General features: G+C 37.2%; 2 long non-coding RNA genes across 2 annotated transcripts in view; both read left to right on the top strand.

Moving 5' to 3' along the window:
- The window catches only part of LOC309660159, a 236,952-nt gene that overhangs the window by 46,698 nt on the left and 168,396 nt on the right, over positions 1–21,858 (top strand). The window lies entirely within an intron of this gene.
- LOC309660206 overlaps positions 19,382–21,858 on the top strand; it is an 80,901-nt gene continuing 78,424 nt past the window's right edge. The window contains exon 1 of the long non-coding RNA XR_014263269.1: positions 19,382–20,376. This is a non-coding gene — a long non-coding RNA (uncharacterized lncRNA). The remainder of the gene's footprint in view (positions 20,377–21,858) is intronic.

Genomic DNA, 21,858 nt, shown 5'->3' with positions numbered 1-21,858 from the left:
TATAAAATGCTGAATGTATTTTGGTGGGATAGAGTCCATGAGTACTTTAAGATTCTGAGGTTTCACATGGTAGAAGTCAACTTCAAAGCAGTGTAAACAAAACTGTAGACCTTATTTAGAAATGCCATCTCCATAGCAGGTCAGTAAGTGAGAGCCTGGCTTTTGAGGGTCTAGTAGAACGAGGAACTAGATGGAATCAGGGAGTGATGCAGCTCTCAATTTCCCACTTTCCAGACTCATATGGTGTCCTGCCTCTGAGTGCCTATTTCAGTTTGTTAGCCCAATTTTCCCCACTTCTCCATGAATATGGCAGAAGATGTGCCCTCCCCAATCCCACCCCAACTTTCCCCCACCCTGCTCCCCTCCACACATGCACACCTCATTCCATAGCTGTCAAGTCTGGTATTTAGTCCATCCATATGCAGACAATCTGAGTAACTCCACTGCTAAGTGTCCTTTCCTGGTCCCTTCGACTCTGCAGAATCCTGGAATATAAAAAGGCTGCTGAGACACCATAGTGTGGAGTGGTCAGTGCTGGCTGATAAGTGAGCAGTGAGTGGTTAGAGCTCTCAGGGAAAGGGCAACACTTTATCAGAGAATGTGTTTCTCCAACAGAAATAAGCAAGACTGGGAAGATGGATTCTCTATTTTTTTTTTTTTTTCTTAATTGCATATTTCTGGGAAGAGGACTTTTTTTTTTTTTCCTGCTGAATTATCTGAGGATTCTTTATTTAATTATTAACCAGTGAATTAATAACTTCTTACTCCCCTATAGGAATTGGGTTAGCATTGCTTGGGTAGCACTACCTCCAACATGCTTTACAAAATACAAACAGCTTATTTTAAGCTTAGGTGCTCTGCAGAAATTTCTCTAATAGTGCATTGCTCTGTTATTTTGAAGAGATCATCAGAATTTGACTTTGGTTATTTTGAATTTTTGAGTTTTCATATTAAATGAGGTTGAATTCAGGTTAAAACAATAATGAATCGAGAGTGAACCACATATATGTGTTAGCATACGGTATCTGTTTTTCTCTTTCTGACTTACTTCACTCTGTATGACAGTCTCTAGGTCCATCCACCTCACTACAAATAACTCAATTTCATTTCTTTTTATGGCTGAGTAATATTCCATTGTATGTATGTGCCACAGCAGAAACTAACACACCATTGTAAAACAATTATACTCCAATACAGATGTTAAAAAAAAAAAAAAATAGTGAACCACATGCGTTCTTTCTAGTTGATGGAAGTAATTACCAAAGTTGTCTTAGAGGGAGCTTTTGATAATATTAGTAACCCTCTTGTAATATAGTTAATACTCTAGCTAGGAAAAGAAGACCACAGAAATAAAATTAACATAAAAAATTCTCATCAGTGTGAGGCCTGAGGGTTTTAGGTGGGGCTTAAATAAAATCAGCCTGCAGGTAGTTATAAGATTGGAGAATACGATACCTAATATTGGTGAGACATTACAGAAGCAAAGAAGATTTAAACAACAGGGATGAGGGGCTTTAGAAATACCATATGAGTAAATAAAAAGTGTAAGTCTGGATTTTTTTTGATTTGGATAGCCTCTAGTTTTAAGTAATATCCAAGGTTTCAGTAAATTATCTATATACATAGATGATATGAAAAAAAACACCTCAATAGAATTTCTAAAAATTATTTTTCAAATAAGGTAATCATACATAGATCAACTTCCATGGAGGCTTACTATCTAGAGACACATTCATATATTGTAGGTATAAACTTGGCATTTCAAAAGTTGATCAATACATAACTACTTTAATAATCTTCCTGTGCATAAAGGGACAAGGGGTTGTGAATTTCAATGTTAAACCTTCTATTACAGAGTCCATTTTAGAGTTTTCACTAAGAGACTATTGACTATTTTCGGTGTAAAATATTAGGATACCTTACTTTTAAAAAGTAGATATATCTGAATACCAAAAGTGTCATTATTAGAGGTAGGGTTAATGTCAGAGACATTTCTCTTGTGCTCTCCTCAGTGAGGCCCTTAACTCTTTTAGAGGGACATTTTCCCTTCATTTGAGCCAGCACCTTTATGTGCTTTTTAACATATTGCAATAGGAAATCCTCTTGCATATTGTACATTGGTGATTTCGTCAACTGAAATAAAAATGGCCAATGTGAGAACTGTTTCAGTTTTATTTGGGGACTTACTGAGGACTGCAGCCCAGGAGACAGCCTTCCAGAGAGCTCTGGGGAACAGCTCCGAAGAGGCAAGGGGGGAGGTCAACATATACCTGATGTTGGAGAAGGGGTACAGGCAATCAAACACATCTTGGTAGAAGGTTACTACTAGTCAAGAGGCACAGATACCTTAGTTAATGATTTTAGTGCTTTTCTAAGTATGGGAAGATGCAAGAAATTGGGTTCATAAAATTTTCTCCTGCAAATATCTGTCCGAAGTTCTATTTATCAGTTTTCTCAGAGCACAGAATGCCTCATTCCTGATCTCTGCCCTGAATTCCTTTCAGGGTGTTTGAAGGTCAGCCACTGAAGAGGCTAATGACTCGATCCTTCTAGAGCTGGATGGCAAGTGACATTCTTTAGTTGGCAGTTTGATAATACATTTTCTCCCCTAAGTGCTGACTTATGTATGTTTGATACACTATACATAGCATACAGTGCCAGGAAGGGAAGTGAATCAGGCTATGCACACCAAGGTTTTCATGGTCGGATAAGTGAATGAATGAATGAACACGCGTTCCACCACCAGAAAGAGTAGTTCCGATAGGAAACTATCATTACTTATACAATCTGATATAATAGAAAAACTAGAAACATATGCATTGTGAAAAGGGCTTTTTACACTATTCGTTTTCTACGTGACTGCCCTGAACAGAACTCAATACCATGGAGCTCCCACGAGCTTCCACTGTAGGAGAACCTCCTTGCCGTGGTGCCAGCAGCCAATCACACACAGCAGCAGATGGCATTGTCTGTGGCTCCTGCCTCAGCAGGCTCCGGAGCAGCCAATAGATTTCTCCTTTCTAAAAGCTTTTTTTTTTTTTTTCTTTCCAAGCTTTATTAATGTTTGCGGCTGAATGTGATGAAAAATTGCCTCTATTATATTTAAGTCATTGATCAACATAACTCCTTCCAGTTCATGTGCTTCTTTAACAAAATCAGCCAAATAGCAATCTCACCTTAGCACGGTTAAGCAAGGGCTATGAGATTATACAGTTTGGCAGACAGTGGAGCTGGGATTAGAACTCTTGTCTGGTTTTAATAGGAATTTTTTTTTAATTAATTAATTAATTTATTTATTTATTTTTCGGTTTGTTGTGTCTTCGTTTCTGTGCGAGGGCTTTCTCTAGCTGCAGCAAGCGGGGGCCACTCTTCATCGCGGTGCGCGGGCCTCTCACTGTCGCGGCCTCTCTTGTTGCGGAGCACAGGCTCCAGATGCGCAGGCTCAGTAGTTGTGGCTCACGGGCCTAGTTGCTCCGCGGCATGTGGGACCTTCCGAGACCAGGGCTCGAACCCGTGTCCCCTGCACTGGCAGGCAGATTCTCAACCACTGCGCCACCAGGGAAGCCCTTGTCTTGTTTTTAGAGTCTGTGATCTCAATTGTTCTGCAATGCAGGTATCAGCTATAGCAACTCCCCTAAGTGAAAATGACTTTAAAGGGGGGAGAGGCCATGCCAGGGAAGAGGGAGAGGGGACACCACTCCCCCTTCCACTGAAACCCATTCAAGTCTCCACTTAATCAGGAAATGTTTGTGGTCTGTGGCCTGTGGGTTGGAAGAAGTCAGATGAGAAACTCATGATAGTGTGGTCCATGAATTTTGGAAGTTGATAAAAGTAACTAATAGAGCAAGTGCTAGGAGACTGGCTGCTTCAAATGGAAGTAGGTGATGGTTTCATAGATAGCAGGAAAACATTTAGTGGAGTTTTAGGGACTGCAGTTAAACCAGTCAATCTGGAAATTATGAGTTTTTCAGGTTTCACATTTACAGAAATTCTCAGTCCACATGCTTAATGTTGTTTTTTTTGTTTGTTTGTTTGTTTTAACCTTCTTAATAAAACAGAGAACATAGCTCATTTATTTCAGAGAGTTGTAAGGTATCTTGGAGAGAGGAATATAACATGTGTATAACTCCAGCCAAACGAGTTAATGGGAAAACCCATGGAAGTTTGCAGGAGATATTGCACTATGTAGTCAAAACAACTGTTTTGTATTCACTGTGAACTTGGTGAAATATTCTGTGCTGGAGGCTATAAAAAGATGACACACACAATCTCAGTGACCACAAAAAGGATTTACATTTATTAGGGAGGCTAAGCTATGGGTAAAAATAACTGTGATGCAAAACATCTAAATTGGTAAATTAAATTACCATTATAGCCAGAATAAATATTTTCAGTAATAGGGGAAAAAATTAATGAAATGAAAACTCAGTTGTTCAAGGTTAGGGAAGCAAAACTGATTATTAAGGCATTTCAGCAACATGATTATTAGGATGATTCAGTTTTGCACCAGGACCAATTTGACCTTACAGAAATTAAAATCTCAGTCTCCTAACAAGACAGAAAATATCAGATGAGAAAAGAGCAATTATCAGTCGATGCCCAGTCTCTGACAACTCTAATGTTTACATAAAAAGCACATCCTCTAATGCAGTGCAGCGGTATTTTGCCAGACAGTGATGCGTGGAGGCATTACAAAGCACCTGCTACTTTAAAAAGTTGCACCTTGGCACGCAGGTATCAAACTGAAAATTATGGAGACAAATTTCCATTGTTTGAAAACATGCTCATTAGTATAAGGTAAAAACAAAGGCTCTTTGTGACATACCGTCTTTGTTGTATAATCAGTTACTCTCCCTAATATGTTTCCTTTACTTAGTTTAATATCACATAGATTGTGCTCAGGAATGTATGTATATGTATGTGTGTGTGTGTGTGTGTGTGTGTGTGTGTGTGTGTACTGTTAAAGAATAATTAAAGAAGACAATTTAGGTTATACAAATTTTAATACTTCAGGAAATAGATAGTCTTCATTCTGAGAACTGCAGAATGGGGCAAAAGACAGGAAGCTTTTATAGGACAAAGAATAAAGAACAAGAAAGAGAAAAAAAACAACCCTGATTGGCTAGGGTCAAACAGTCAACCTTGTTTGAGGTGAGAAGGAACAAGGAAATTAGTATACAGCCCAGAGTTGACTTAGTGTTAGGGGATTAGCTTACTGGATAGACTGCGTTTCTGGTCAAGCAGATCATTTACAGGGAAAGGAAAGTTATCTTTCCTTTCCCTGTAAATGATCCTTTACAGGGAAAGGAAAGTTATCTTTCCTTTAGTTGCATATGTAGTTGCATATGTAGTAGTTTAGTGGATGCTGTTTAAAGAAAATTTGTCTAAAAATGAAATCGAGTTCTGTAAGCACCAAAAGTCATTTCTTTATTTTCCCACCTCTAAGAATACATGGTTTAAACATACTTGTAATCGACAGAATGACTGAATATGCCATTTTGGTTTCTGCCATTGTAATTAGTATCTTATTGCTGTAAAAATAGATTACCACAAAATCAGTGGCTTAAAACAACACAAATTCATTATTTCACCTTTTCGGTGTGAGACTTTGGGTTTCACAGGGCTGAAATCAAGGTTTTGGCAGTGTTGTGTCTCTTTTGGAGGCCATGGGGGTGCATCTAAGCTCATTCAGTTTGTTGGCAGAACTCAGTTGCATGCAGTTTTAGGACTGAGGCCCCAGTTTCCTTATTGGCTGTCAGGGGTCATTCTTATCTTCTAGAGGCTTCACACGTTCCTTGGTTCATGGCCCCCTTCCTCCATCTTCAAGCCAGTAAAGGAGAGTTGAATCTTTCTCGCCTTCTGACTCACCTCCCCTCTGCCTGTCTCTTCTGCCACATCTCTCTGCTTCCAGCTGAGAAATTTTTCTGCTTTTAAGGTTCAAGTGATTAGATTGGGCCCACGTGGACAAGCCAGGCTGCTCTCCCTATTTTAAAGTCAGTTGATTAGTAACCTCTTTCCATCAGCAAAGTGCCTTCTCAGCAGTACAGTACCAAGATTAGTGTTTGCTGAAATAACCAGGGAATCTTATAGAAACCTTTTTGTAATTTTCCCTGCCACAGTCATTTATCATTTATCTGGTGATTTTTAGAACTAAATTTAAGATATAATTTAAATAGCACCACTTAATTCATCGTGCTGATACACTTAAAAAACAAACAACTTCAACATAAGCTGATTATGAATGTCTTTTTTCCATGAAGGACTAATCATTCCTGAAACTTACCTTGTCAATATTTGAAAATCATGGCCTTTATAAACAGTGAAATCCCATTTGAGCCCAGGTGTTTGTAAGAAAATAATATATTTTCCTGATTCTACCTCCTGAAAATAGTATTTAGGCAAGCAGGTATAAAGTCCCTTTTTTGGTTCACTCCACTAACTTGACAAACACATACATCAACTTTGAACTTTGTCCAGTTTGAGAAAGTCACAGAAATTCCTTATGTAGCTTTCACTGTACTTACTGATTATTTCACCTGAATTCATGCTAAACCTCAAAATGTTAAATGATTTGTTCAAGGTCAAATGATTTCTATTTAGAAGCCAATTCTTATATTTATTTATATACCAAAATATTTCTTGTTGTAGATCACATGTCACTAACACAGAAAATGTAATTTTTTATTTAATATTCACCTGCTCACAGAATTATTGGGTTAGTCTTATCTTTGGAGAGTTTTTTAAGATTTCTAATATTATTATCTTATTTGCTTATAGTTACCTCTTTCCCTGGCTTGGATACTGTTCAAACTTAGTGAATATAAATATATTTTTTCAGTCATCAAGGTTAATAAAATGTTCAGCACTGAATGAGACTAAATCTGACAATGATCAATTAAAACCTCTACAAGTGACCTTGTGACTAGCTATGTAACCTGCTAAAGTGATAAATTTAATGTTTTACTTCAGCTACCCATGATTTTAACACAAAGACCAAAAAAAAGTCTTATTAATGCAAAGTTTATCAAATGTTTCTTTTTCTTGAAATTCCAAGATTGTTTTAATTTTTTTACTAGAAAGTGGTGTATGAGCTTTTCTATGTAGCTATGTTTATTTTATCTGCATCTTTTAAAAAAAATTAATTGTGATCATGATCTTTCCAGTATTTTTAAACACTTTTAGCTCTTATATAACACCTAACTTATTTTAGATATTACAAACATATATGCAAATGGTCTGCAATTTTTATTTTTTCTTTAAAAATGAAAATCGCATTACTTCGCATCCTTTTCTAGTTCATTCATCCATTTTTCTGGTATATATTGGGCAACTATGTTGTGTTGGGGCCACAAAATGAAAACGATGAAATTCCTGCCTTCATAACATGTACGTACATTCTAATGAGGAGAGAAATAACAAACAGATAAAAAATTCTTTCGGTTTCAGAGAGTTTAATTGCTATGGACAAAATAAAGCAGAGTAAACAGTGAGAGAACCAAGGGGGACTGGTGTGCTGTTTTACAGAGGAGGCTGGGAAGGGGGGTGGAGGAGATCTGAACGCTGCAGACACCTGAGTCAGGAGAAAAGCGTGGGGAAGAGCTTCAGGGGCAGAAGGTCAGCAGGTGACAGTCCTGAGGTGGGAGGGAGCTTGGAGGCATAAAGGAACAAGCAGCCAGAGTAGCTGGGCGGGGAAGGTGATAGAAGGCTAAGAGAAGAACAGGCCCAGCCCAACACTCTTCAGGACTGGAGCTGGAGTGCAAATGAGGGTTCCAAATCAAATGTCTAAGTATGTCTAAATATTTGAAAGTTACACCCCAAGCTATACTCGTGGCCTGGCCAACATCCCCACCTGGAGGCCAAAGGTGACTTTTCCTGCCTCTTCGGCCAGGCCTGGCGTCCACAAGCCTCACTGAGAGCGCTAATGGTTTGAGGCTGGGCTGGGGAGAAGCGGGGGCCGCACCCAGGGCTCCTGGATGGTGATTAGACTCACCTGAACTCAAGCAGGAGCTGACCTGGTGCAACTCCCCAGAAAGCCAAAATGGGGCAGGTTTTCCTCACCAAGCTTAATTTTACTGACGTGGCATTTCTAGGCTGCTTTAAAAGCCTTCCCAAAGTGCCTTACTTCAGAGCAGGTAGTAAGTTATCTGAAGTCCCTGCCGTCTTGGATGACTTGGGAGATCCTCAGCTTTAAACAGGTAAGCATTTTTTCCCTCTGTCTTACCTCGTCATCTGGCATGTCCTCTCTGACAGTTAACTGAACTTTCAAAAAATGTTCTAAAGAGATAAAAAGAAAAAAACCCTTGTGTTTTGATGTTTGTGAAGTACATCACTTGCAGGAGCGTCCAAGGGCAATATTGAAGACAAGGATTGAGAGGTTGTCAGGCCATGCATTTTAAGTCTGCGTTGGAAATTCAAACATTAATTTTCATGCAATAGGATGTGTTTGCAGGGTTGCATCTAGACTTAGGTTGAAAGTTTGTTTCGTAGGGTTCCTCGAATCAAAATGTTTCATCATTGTGTGTTGGCAAATTGCATGTTTCCTTTCTAGCAATCTTGACTTCATTTACAGTGAGTCGTTGTACTGTATCTTTGGTGATTATAGGCTGTGAATTCCTTATTGGTGGGACTTAATCTGTGGATACTTTTTAAAAAATTTTGAAGTGATATCAAACTTAGAAAAATGTTGGAACTATGGCACAAATAAAACTCTTCATTTTCCCCATCTGAGGGTAGGGTGTCAAAATCAAGCTCCATCAATTACAAATACTTTATATTTCCTACAAGCAAGAATATTGCCTTATGTAATCACAAAATAACCATCACATTCAGGAAATTAACATTTACACAGTACAACTATTGATACTCAGAAGGATACATGAAACTGAGATTATGGAGAGGTTGCGGTTATTAGATAATTGGTTCAACATTGGAGTTAGCAGCTGAAGTAAAGAAGACAAGAGTACTGAAGGAGAGTAATCAGTAGAACTGATAGACTAGAGAATGAGAGGTTTGTCTATACTTGTCTTGAAATCACTTATGATAGATCATTATGATAGAGCTAAACTCATGAAGAAATCAGAAGAGATGATCTAGGGGTTAGACAGATAAAAATTTGTGGAGTAGTTGGTAACATAATATGATAACATGAGATTCAAAGATGAATGTGTTGTCCTTAGAGACAAGAAAGAAAGTTCTAAAAGTCTTTAAAGGGGTATGAGGGAGAGCTACAGAGGAACAGGGTTATGCAGAGAAGATACAGCCACTGCTTGACAGGCTCGCAGGGAAAGCAAGGCCTTCAGGAGTGAGTCAGGAGTATCTTGAACACAAAGACAAAAAGAATGATTGTTTTCTTCCTTGAATTACCTTAAATAACTGTGATCCCAATTGTGCTGTAATATTATACTTTACTCAGTACTTCTTGTATTTTGTATTGAGAGGTTTTTAGGACACCTAGATAGCCTTAGTTTCAGAAGTTTTCTGAAGTAGAGAGGGAGAAAAGGGGAGAGATGGGGGCGGGGGAAGGAGGGAGGGAGGGACAGGGAGATGGAGTTTCTTTATGGAGATAGTACCAAAGAGTAGAACTAACTGCATTTTATTCACAGTTCTTAAAATCACTATATATTTGGGACATGAAGTCCCCCTTGATTTTTTTCTCACTTTAACTCCAGACTGTCAATCAAGTCCTGTATTTTCTATCTCAAAAATATATTCAGTGAGCTTCTCTCCAGCTCTCACCTGCCACCACTCTGATCTAACCAGCGTCATCACCTGCATCCTTACTGCTCTTCCTGACTCCAATTTTAACTTCAATTTATTCTCCACATATTAGGCAGCTTAATAGAAACGCATCAGATTCTGTCAGGTCTTAGACTTAAACCCATCTACTGCTTCCCACTCTCCTCAGGATAAATTTAAACTCTACCATGGACAGTAAAGTATTCCATGAAACGTCTGCCCACTTCTCCAGTGTCATTTCTTGCCATTTCTCCGTAGCCTCCAACAATTCAGTCGCATGGACTTCCTGTCAGCTTTTAATGTATTCCACACTCTCCACAGTACAGAAATTGTCACACATTTTACTTTTCCTCTCTGTTCCTTCCTCTCTCCAACACACGTACACATGCCGGTCCTCATTCTATTCATGTCTAATTCCTTTGCATACTTTTGAGTCCTTTTTTCTATATGTAGCATTATTTGAGAGGTCTTTGCTTGCTATTCCTTCAGTCAGTTATTGGGTTATTCTCTACCTCTGCTTTCAGTGTGTTTTCTTCATAACTCTCTCTCCCTCATGTGCACACACATGCACATTTGTTATGTGATACGTTTATTGTCTACTTCCCGTAGAGGAGTAAGCTGGCAAAAGGCAGAATCCATGTATGTTTCATTAATTAACAAATGCCTCGTGTCACAGACCTGGTACTTAATAAATGGTTACTGAATGATTGAGCGAATTCAGTCGTCTGGGTAGGCGGTGATTTAGGGAGTGAAAGAGTTCTCAAAATGAGGCAGTACTACATGTAATGGAAGCAAAAACAGAACAAAACTATGAAGGACTATTTGATAAGACTTGGTTACTACTATAAATGGACTAGAAATAGAAATATATGTTTATTCATGTGCTTATTTACTAAATTTGTTAGAATATTTATTAAACCCTCCCTGACAGTGTGTAAAGCATGTTAATGAATACATTTAGAGCCTCTGTCTCTTAGAACATAATTTTTGTGAGATACCGAGCCCAAGAAATATTAAAAATACTCATCAGAAATAAGTTTAGATATCTCATCCTGGATTTATAGTTTTGAGATTTGAAAGCTGAAGTCCAGAAATGGATAAAATCACTGATATTAATCTGCATACAGAGAAGTGATAAAATCTTATGACAACAAATATTCATTAACCAGGAGAGTCCATCAAACAAAATGAGTTATGACATTACATACGTACATAGCTGCATGTGTACCTAGTAACAAGGTATTATCAGTCATGATTATTGATGAAAACAACGAAGGTGAGCTCTGGTTAACTTCAGAAGAAACTAAGTGGTTGCAAGGTTATTGAATGGCTATCCAAAATGATTAGAAATCTGGAGAACCTGGCTTAGGTTTATTCGAGTCTTCGGTTTCCTAAAACCTTGAGAATTAGCGAGGGTCACAAGTCGGATAGCAGGCTGTCCCCGCTGGTGGGCTGACTTCTGCACACTCACCTGCTGCCTCTCCCTGGGCTTAGCTTCCACCTCCAGTCCCCTGGGAATACCTCTGCTTGGTTTTGTCCACTTTTGCTAAATTTGGTCTCAAGCTGGTTCTTCTTTTCAAGACTTACTTGCTTCCCTTTTAACTGTTTAGGTCAAGGAAAGGCGTTCTTGACTCTCATCAAGGCCACAACACAATGCGTGCTTACCCTGCAAATAGAAAGAGTGCAGACACTGGCAATCTTCAAATGAGAACTGTTCGCTGCATATATTATAATACTATTTCTGCATTTTTTGATCAGTAAAATTGTAATGCCTGAGTAGCTTATTTGCATTTGCACAGATTAGTTTCACGAGAGCACGGAAAATTGTAGCCAGTATTTACTGGGCTTGGACCCTCACCATTAAGTTTCCAAAACTGCAGCTATCAAGATACCAAATCCTCAGGCTTGTATTGACTTTTCCTCCCCATGGGAACCCACAGTGAAAGATCTGCTAATCTTATACTTTCCTCAATAAATATTCAGAGTAGCTACCACATGCCTAATTTAAAAAACTCCCTAATTGATGAAGGTCACTGGTCGATGTTCCAGTCTTGTAAATTACTAATTGTTCATAGTATAAGAGAGCAAAGGCTCTGTAGAAATAATAGCCTAAGTCGGACACATGGCTCTAGCTTTTATGACGGTCAAATGGATAGGAAAAATTATAATGGCACCTAAGCATCTGCTGAAACTAACTGTATCAATGATCTGTGAACCAAGCCATGCTTTTGTGATGGACTGTTACCACTTCAGTGGCGTAATTAAGGAGTATAAGTTCAGACACTTTCTTTAAAGAGCACCTAAGTATATAAAATTATGCATTGCCCTATAGCATTTTAGGATGTTATTGAGTAGAACCATATCTCCTTCAAATGTAAAAAAATAAGTGGAACAGATATGACTCAAAAGGCATTTACTGTGGTACTTTTCCGTAGCATGAGAAAAGTTACAATTTTCACAGGATTTGCAGTTTGCAAATATTGCTTCTTAATAAAGCATAACAATTATTTGTTTCAGGTCTAAAGGAACCACATAAGAGGCATAAATCAGATAAATGCTCTTTTACCCTGGGGCCCTCTTCAGGGGCTATCTATCGATGGAGGTCTGTGACAATGGACACACTCCAGTAGCTCATGAATCTTATCTGCTAAATATAGTAGGCAATGGAGTCAAAGATCAATAAAAAGATTAATGGTTTTAATTACCCCTATGTAACCAGTTGTGGGTAAAATTTTACTCGCTGCTTGCACTGAGGGTAACACACCATAGTCAACTTTCCAGTAAAGCTAATTTGACTTTCTGCTTGGTAAATTGCCCATTGACAATCCTGTAATGAGCCGGCTCTGTGTGTGACTGAATCCTGAGCTTGCTTCCACTTTCTAAAATCTGGGGGGAAAGGCCGTAAAACTGATGAATGACACATAAACAATTTCCTTGTGAAAAATACTAGGAAATAAGACAATTTCCAGGCAAAAGTTTCCCTGCTTGAGCCATGTGGAACAAGCAAAAGAGTACCAAATGAGTGTTGTATTTATGGAGCTGAGTGAGCAATTCTAATGAATACTGACAGAGGTCTTCCAAAGATATATGGAGTAACTGACAAATTTTCTTTTTGACAAAAGGACAAAGACAACAACTTCAGTCTATGTGATTTGATTATGATTATTGATGTTTAGAGAGAAAACTACTTCATAGCCAATGTATGTATTTGTAAATCCACATTCAAGAGTAAGTGGGTCTCTGAAAGGTCTCTATTATTTCTTTTTAAATTATGCCCTGGGTGTGTTATCAGCTTATCGTAATAATTCCTGGATTAGAAGCTTCTATATAAGGAATCAAGGCACTACATCATAATATCAAAATTCCATCAAGGAGAATGAATAGAATCACAGGTATAACTTTGTTAGTTTTTATTTTAGTTTTAGTTTTGGTGGTGCAGAGGGTAGATAGGGCTATGGTGGTTTTTTTTTTTTTTTTTCTGAAGCCATCTTAAAACTATTCATTTTATCACATTTGTCTGTACAATTTTTATTAGCTATACTCTTCTCAATATAATTAGAATATTTTCAATATAGCACTAAATTAGGTGGTGAAAAGCAAATATTAATAAGCTATTGAATACAAATGCTTAGGAGTGTCTATGCTGGGGGTATAAGTTCAGAGTGCCCCTCAAACCACAAGTAATGAGAGACCAGGGAATTATATTGCGCAAATACATAAGTGTGATTTTTTTTTTTTTTAAATACCATGTTAAAGGAAAATAAAGATTCTGTAGAGCAATTCAGTTATTTCCAAACTGGACTCTCTTAGTTATTTGCTCAATGAACCTACCAACAGCATGTAACACAAGTATAAAACTGGCCACTTTGAAACTGTTCTTTATTTCTGAAGACATGAAATGAGTATCTGGTGCGTTACCATCTCTGAAAGCAAATGTTTACAAGGAGTTTGGGGTGCAAGATGTTTATGAGAGTTCAATTCTCATGAAAGGAAGGGAGAAGAAGAAGGATTAGCCAGGGGAAGATGTCAAATTTTTGTATACAGGCGCAATAAAACTCAGTCAAACTGGTGGGGAGGTTAGGAATAAGTATTTTCTGTCAAAGTTACCCGCTTTCTTACCCTGGTTTTGCTCAGTCACAAAATGTGTGCTGCCTGGGGAAGTTCATGACCTTGGGCTAGGTCTGTAGCTGAGGCAGACCTTGAAGACCTAATGGGTCACAGTGGTTTCCTGGCTACGCTTCTTACAGGTGGGCTGCAGGTCCTTACTTGGAGGAGGATCTGGGCAGCACATCTCCATCTATCACAGCCCACTCCATGTACTGCCCAGATGTGCTACTCCCCACAAGTTCAGGGGACAGTTCCATCAGGATTCCAATGGATCTTTCATCCTGAAAGGAAACTTAAAAGAGGGAGGTCATTAAGACAATACGGTTCTCACTGCTGCAGTTGGATTTGGCAGCGAGATGGATTTTCTTTGTGTCCCTTCCCCATTGTGCATTCTAGATTCCCCCTTACCCACAGCTACCACCTCTGTCTGCTTTAGTGGCTTCCTTGGTAATTCTCATCCCTGAGCCGTCTGAGCCCCTAGTCGCCATGACTTTCTCAAGATAGGTTGCTCTACCTGTTCATTCAGAGTCGTTTTAGGCAAGAGTACCCAAAGTGCTCACACGTGTTTCTTGCTGCTTCCGTTGTGTAGGAGCAGCCCTGTCTCCTGCCGAAGATCAAGGTCAATTACTCTGCAAAGATGGTGATCCTCTTTTTACTTCCTGGTCTCTGAAAACAGGAAATGTGAAGTACCTATATAGCAGTAGTAGTTTTATTTCAAATAAATCACTGTGTCCCCTGGAAAAATTGTGCCTCTTTGGGGGACCAGGACCTCTAACACCTGACCCCAGAGTTGTGGGGACATGAAACATGTAATCTCATAGGGAGGCACTGGGAATGATAAGTGAGGCAATTCCTGCTTCACTGCTTGATTCCAGACTGGAGTAGCCCTCCTGTTGGGAACCTAGTGCCATTTAAAGGACTTTGAAGCAATGAGTACACAGCATCTGGGAGAAGAGTACCCCATCCTCATAGAGTACTGCCTTCATGCTGACTCTTTAGCTGTGCTGTCAGCTGGTCATTTTATTGTTCTGTCAGACCAGCATCTTCTGGATGGTATGGTACGTGGCAAAACAGTGGAGCCTGTGTTCATGAGCCATTTCTAGGACCTCCTTTGCTATGAGGTGGATCACTGGTGTCTCTGATGTTATATGGAATCCATACCATTGGAACAAGCACCCTTTAATCCCTTGAGAATGTTGACAGATGCCTTCCAGGCAGTAGGCAAACCCCTACCTGAATTGCATGTCTATTCAGGTCACAATAGTATCAGGGCCTTCCAGGATGGAAGAGTCAATTTACCACAATTTGGCCTTTTGGTCTTCTCAAGAAATGGTGTCTAAACAATACTAATAATTTGTGTCATTTAAGAAAAAAAAAAAAGACACCTAAAATAAAAGTCAAAAGTAACATGTGTTTCCATCCTTGTAGTATCAAGCAAAGGAGGAATGATAATTAACTTTATACTTTGTTATGAACGCAGGTTAATACTCATTGAAACCACTTAAGAAAAATGTAAGGTTTTCAAACTGATTTAAAAAATGAAATGAGAAGAGAAAATAAACACAAGAAAGGAGGAAAGGCAACAAGAACATGAGTAAAATAGAAAGCATAAGATGTTAGAAGTAAACACAAATATAGCAATAATCACAATCCATGTAAATGGAATAATATCTTCAGTTAAAATATGACAATGACTAGACTAGATGAAAATGCACATATACACACAGTGAAACTGTATGCTGTTTACAAAAAAATACATAAAACTAGAGGCACAGAAATATTGAAAGGGCAAGAAAAGCAAACAGTATTTCATGAAAAGAAATATTGAAAGAATTCTTATGTAACTACTGTTATATAAATATACTATATAGTTTAAGGAAAAAAGGGGTAAAAAATAATGTATTTCCTGAGAAATATGTACACTATTAAACATGTATGTATCCGTGAAATAGTTACAAAATACATAAATTACATATTGGCAGAACTAAATAAATAGACATTCGTAGTGGGAGAAATCAGCAACACACCATAAAGTAGAATTAGATTTTTTCAAAAAACTAAGATAGTCCTGGCGAACATATAAAGAAAGCTATTAGGGAATACATATTATGAACAAATGTGGGTAAAGATTTTGGCCTTGTATTTTTTTTTCTTTAAGTTTTCAAGGGGAAATTTTGAAATGGTTAAATAATCCAAATATTTAGAAATTTAAAAAACATACTAAATCAACCACTTAGAAAATAACTATGGAATTTAAAAAATTCTCCAATTCTCCAAAAAGAATTCTCCAAACTATGGAATTAAAAAAAATTCCAAATAACTATGGAATTAATAATGAAATTATCACATATCATAATTTTATGCCAATGTTAGCAAAACTTAGATGAGAAAAAGTCTGACAATTAGTAAGCTAAGCACTGAATTATATAGGTACAAAAGTAGTCATAGAGTAAACTTCAATACTATGAAATGTAAACATGAATGAATACTGAAAGTTAATGAGATATGAAAGTAATATAAAGCAAAGAAAAATCACAAATCTAAAAGTTGGTTCTGAAACACATGCAATTAAAAACCTTGAACATCTTATAAAAAATAGAGAGTTCAACTGGGCATATACCCTGAGAAAACCATAATTCAAAAAGAGTCATGTACCACAATGTTCATTGCAGCTCTATTTACAGTAGCTGGGACATGGAAGCAACCTAAGTGCCCATCAATAGATGAATGGATAAAGAAGATGTGGCTCATATATACAATGGAATATTACTCAGCCATAAAAAGAAACAAAATTGGGTCATTTGTAGTGAGGTGGATGGACCTAGAGACAGTCATACAGAGTGAAGTAAGTCAGAAAGAGAAAAAATACTGTATGCTAACACATATATATGGAATCTAAAAAAATGGTTCTGAAGAAACTAAGGGCAGGACAGGAATAAAGACGCAGATGTAGAGAATGGACATGAGGACACAGGGAGGAGGAACGGTAAGCTGGGACTAAGTGAGAGAGTGGCATGAACATATATACACTACCAAATGTAAAATAGCTGGTGGGAAGCAGCCTCATAGCACAAGGAGATCAGCTGGTGCTTTGTGACCACCTAGAGGGGTGGGATAGGGAGGGTGGAAGGGAGATGCAAGAGGGAGGAGATATGGGGATATAAGTATATGTATAGCTGATTCACTTTGTTATACAGCAGAAACTAACACACCATTGTAAAGCAATTATACTCCAATAAAGATGTTAAAAAAAAAAAAAAGAGTTCAGAAATAAACTATTAGAAGTTGACATAAATATGTATATATATATATGTATATGTATTCAACAGAGATTATGCAGTTAGTAGTTTATTAAAAATTACATTTAAAATTTGAAACTTAGATGAAATAGAATTATTCCTTAAAAAGTCAACCTTTGCTCAAAAAGAAATAGGAAATCTCTATAAAAATACAACCATTAAAGCTATTGAATTGTAGGTAAAAGATATTTTTACTGAAAAATATTTTAAAAGAATACCAGGCCTAGATGATTTTATAGATTTCTACCAAAAACCAGAAAATATAATTTCAAACTTTTTCAATTTAAGAAAAAAGGGAAAAGAACTCTTCCAAATTTTATGTAGTCAATATAACTTTAATATCAAAACTGACAAAGATAATAGAAGGCAGGAAAATTACAGCCTACTCTCATTGAATACAGATGCAAAAACATTTATAATAATACAAAGTAAAATACAGCATGTATTAAAATAAAACATAGCATGACCAAGTTGGATTTCTCTGCTAGTGCCAGATTGGTTTAAATTTAAGAAAATCGACATTGTAATTAGCCACGTTAATACATAAAATGAGCAAAAAGTGATGATCATTTCAATGGTTGTAGTAAAATCATTAAATAAAATTCAGCATCCATCCTTAATAAGTTCATAGCTTAATCAGAATAGAAGGAGACTTCTTTTTTGAATTTTTGAATTTCTTTCTTTCTTTATACAGCATGTTCTTATTAGTTATCCATTTTATACATATATACACTAATACGTCAATCCCAATCTCCCAATTCATCACACCACCCCCCCCCAACACTTCCCCCACTTGGTGCCCATAGGTTTGTTCTCTACATCTGTGTCTCTATTTCTGCTCTGCAAACCAGTTCATGTGTACCATTTTTCTAGGTTCCACATATATGCATTAATATATGATATTTGTTTTTCTCTTTCTGACTTACTCTGTATGACAGTCTCTAGATCCATCCATGTCTCTACAAATGACCCAATTTTGTTTCTTTTTATGGCTGAGTAATATTCCATTGTATATATGTACCACATCTTCTTTATCCATTCATCTGTCGATGGGCATTTAGGTTGCTTCCATGACCTGGCTATTGTAAATAGTGCTGCAATGAACATTGGGGGGTGCATGTGTCTTTTGGAATTATGGTTTTCTCTGGGTATATGCGCAGTAGTGGGATTGCTGGGTCATATGGTAATTCTATTTGTAGTTTTTTAAGGAACCTCCATACTGTTCTCCATAGTGGCTGTATCAATTTACATTCCCACCAACAGTGCAAGAGGGTTCCCTTTTCTCCACACCCTCTCTAGCATTTGTTGTTTGTACATTTTCTGATGATGGACATTCTGACTGGTGTGAGGTGATACCTCATTATAGTTTTGATATGCATTTCTCTAATAATTAGTGATGTTGAGTAGCTTTTTATGTGCTTCTTGGCCATCTGTATGTCTTCTTTGGAGAAATGTCTATTTAGGTCTTCTGCCCATTTTTTGATTGGGTTGTTTTTTTTCTATTATTGAGCTACATGAGCAGTTTATATATTTTGGAGATTAATCCTTTGTCCATTGATTCATTTGTAAAAATTTTCTCCCATTCTGAAGGTTGTCTTTTCGTCTTGTTTGTAGTTTCCTTTGCTTTGCAAAAGCTTTTTAGTTTCATTAGGTTCCATTTATTTATTTTTCTTTTTATTTCCATTACTCAAGGAGGTGGATCAAAAAAGATCTTTCTGTGATTTTTGTCAAAGAGTGTTCTTCCTATGTTTTACTCTAAGTGTTTTATAGTGTCCAGTCTTACATTTAGGTCTCTAATCCATTTTGAGTTTATTTTTGTGTATGGTGTTATGGAGTGTTCTAATTTCATTCTTTTACATGTAGCTGTCCAGTTTTCCCAGCACCACTTATTGAAGAGACTGTCTTTTCTCCATTGTATATCCTTGTCTCCTTTTTCATAGATTAGTTGATCATAGGTGCGTGGGTTTATCTCTGGGCTTTCTTTCCTGTTCCATTGATCTATATTTCTGTTTTTGTGCCACTACCATATTGTCTTGATTACTGCAGCTTTGTAGTATAGTCCGAAGTCAGGGAGTCTGATTCCTCCAGCTCTGTTGTTTTCCCTCAAAACTGCTTTGGCTATTCGGGGTCTTTTGTGTCTCCATACAAATTTTAAGATTTTTAGATCTATTTCCATAAAAAATGCCATTGGTAATTTGATAGGGATTGCAAATTTGATAGGGGTTGAATCTGTAGATTGCTTTGGATAGTATAGTCATTTTCACAGTATTGATTCTTCCAATTCAAGAACATGGTATATCTCTCCATCTGTTGGTATCATCTTTAATTTCTTTCATCAGTGTCTTATAGTTTTCTGCATACAGGTCTTTTGTCTCCCTAGGTAGGTTTATTCCTAGGTATTTTATTCTTTTTACTGCAGTGATAGATGGGAGTGTTTCCATAATTTCTCTTTCAGATTTTTCATCATTAGTGTAAAGGAATGCAAGAGATTTATGTGTATTAATTTTGTGTCCTTCAACTTTACCAAATTCATTGATTAGCTCTAGTAGTTTTCTGGTGGCATCTTTAGTATTCTCTACGCATAGTATCATGTCATCTGCAAACAGTGACAGTTTTACTTCTTCTTTTCCAATTTGTATTCCTTTTGTTTCTTTTTCTTCTCTGATTCCTGTGGCTGGGACTTCCAAAACTATGTTGAATAATAGTGGCGAGAGTGGACATCCTTGTCTTGTTCCTGATCTTAGAGGAAATGCTTTCAGTTTTGCACCATTGAGAATGACGTTTGCTGTGGGTTTGTCGTATATGACGTTTATTATTTTGAGGTAGGTTCCCTCTATGCCCACTTTCTGGAGAGTTTTTATCATAAATGGGTGTTGAATTTTGTCAAAAGCTTTTTCTGCATCTATTGAGATGATCATATGGTTTTTATTCTTCGATTTGTCAATACGATGTATCACATTGATTGATTTGCGTATATTGAAGAATCCTTGCATCCCTGGGATAAATCCCACTTGATCATGGTTTTTGATCCTTTTAATGTGTTGTTGGATTCTGTTTGCTAGTATTTTGTTGAGGATTTTTGCATCTATATTCATCAGTGATATTGGTCTGTAATTTTCTTTTTTTGTAGTATCTTTTTCTGGTTTTGGTATCAGGGTGGTGATGGTGGCCTCATAGAATGAGTTTGGGAGTGTTCCTTCCTCTGCAATTTTTTGGAAGAGTTTGAGAAGGATGGGTGTTAGCTGTTCTCTAAATATTTGATAGAATTCACCTGTGAAGCCATCTGGTCCTGGACTTTTGTTTGTTGGAAGATTTTAAATCACAGTTTCAATTTCATTACTTGTGATTGGTTTGTTCATATTTTCTGTTTCTTCCTGGTTCAGTCTTGGAAGGTTATACCTTTCTAAGAACTTGTCCATTTTTTCCATGTTGTCCATTTTATCGGCATAGAGTTGCTTGTAGTAGTCTCTTAGGATGCTTTGTATTTCTACGGTGTTTGCTGCAACTTCTCTTTTTTCATAGAAGGAGACTTCTAATTGTTAAATTCCACAATGTAGAACAAGCATCATACTTAAATAATGAAGGTTAAAAGACTTAGCAGGTATTATTTAGCTAATCTGAAACTATCACTAAATAAGAGAGAGAAATTAGAAAGTATGAAGTAGAGCTCTCATTAGTTGTTAATTACATGGCTAGATTTATATCAAAAACGTGAAGTGCAGATTTATTTTCAAAATTAATGAAAAGAGCTTAGGAGAGTTCTGTAGAAAAACTCAATATAGACAAGTCAGTTGTATTCATTTTTACGTATCCTCAGGAAAATGTTAAAAATGTAAATTAAAAAAATGCCATTTAAAGTAACTACTCATAAAATAAAGTAAGACTAAATCCAACAGAAGCTATATTAAAATAAAATTATTATTAAGTCTTCACTGAAAGACATAAATCCTGTTGTAACCAGCCTCTGAAAAATAACTCAATGAGCCCCTCCTCTTGATAAACATATGTGTTGTAATCCCATCCCTCATTTCCCAGTGAAGGTCTATGTGACCAGTGCATATGGTAGACATGCTAGTATGTTTCCTCCAAGTTTAGATTATAAAAGACCTTGGCTTCTGTCTTGGGTGATCTCTTGTTTTCCCTCTTGGATCACTTATTCTGGAGGAAGCCAGCTGAGACATTTGTGAGTAGCCCTCTGGATACATAAGGAAATAAAATGTCTAGCTAACAGCCAGCTAAGAACTGAGGCCTACCATCAACCACATAAGTGATCCCGGAAGCAAATTTTCTAGCTACAGTCAAGTTTTGAGATAGCTTCTGTTCTTTCTGATAGCTCAACTGCAACCTAGTAAGAGGCTCTGAGTCAGAAACACCAGCTAAGCCACTCTTGATTCCTGATCTTCAGAAACCATATGAGATAATAATAATATTTGTTGCTTTAAGAAGCTAAATTGTGAGATGTGTTAGCTGGGCTGGATCATGGATTTGTGGGCAACTGGTAGTTGAGTTTCTCATTTCCATGTCTGGAAGTAGACTTGCTATTGACATGAATGATGAAATTAACTGTGCCTCTTATCATTTAGCTGGCTAGCCTTGGTTTGTTCATATGGTGGTGGTCACAAGTTTCCAAGGAGTAGTACCTACACAAAGAGAAGTCAAGACTTATCATGCAAGCATTTTGCAAGCTTCTGTTTGCTTCATGTTTTTAAAGGAGCAA

Source organism: Balaenoptera physalus, assembly GCF_965194825.1.
Source record: "Balaenoptera physalus genome assembly, chromosome: 4".
Classification (NCBI taxonomy): Eukaryota; Metazoa; Chordata; class Mammalia; order Artiodactyla; family Balaenopteridae; genus Balaenoptera; species Balaenoptera physalus.
Note: the sequence above shows the minus strand (reverse complement) of the source record. Positions and strands in the feature narration are given on the sequence as shown.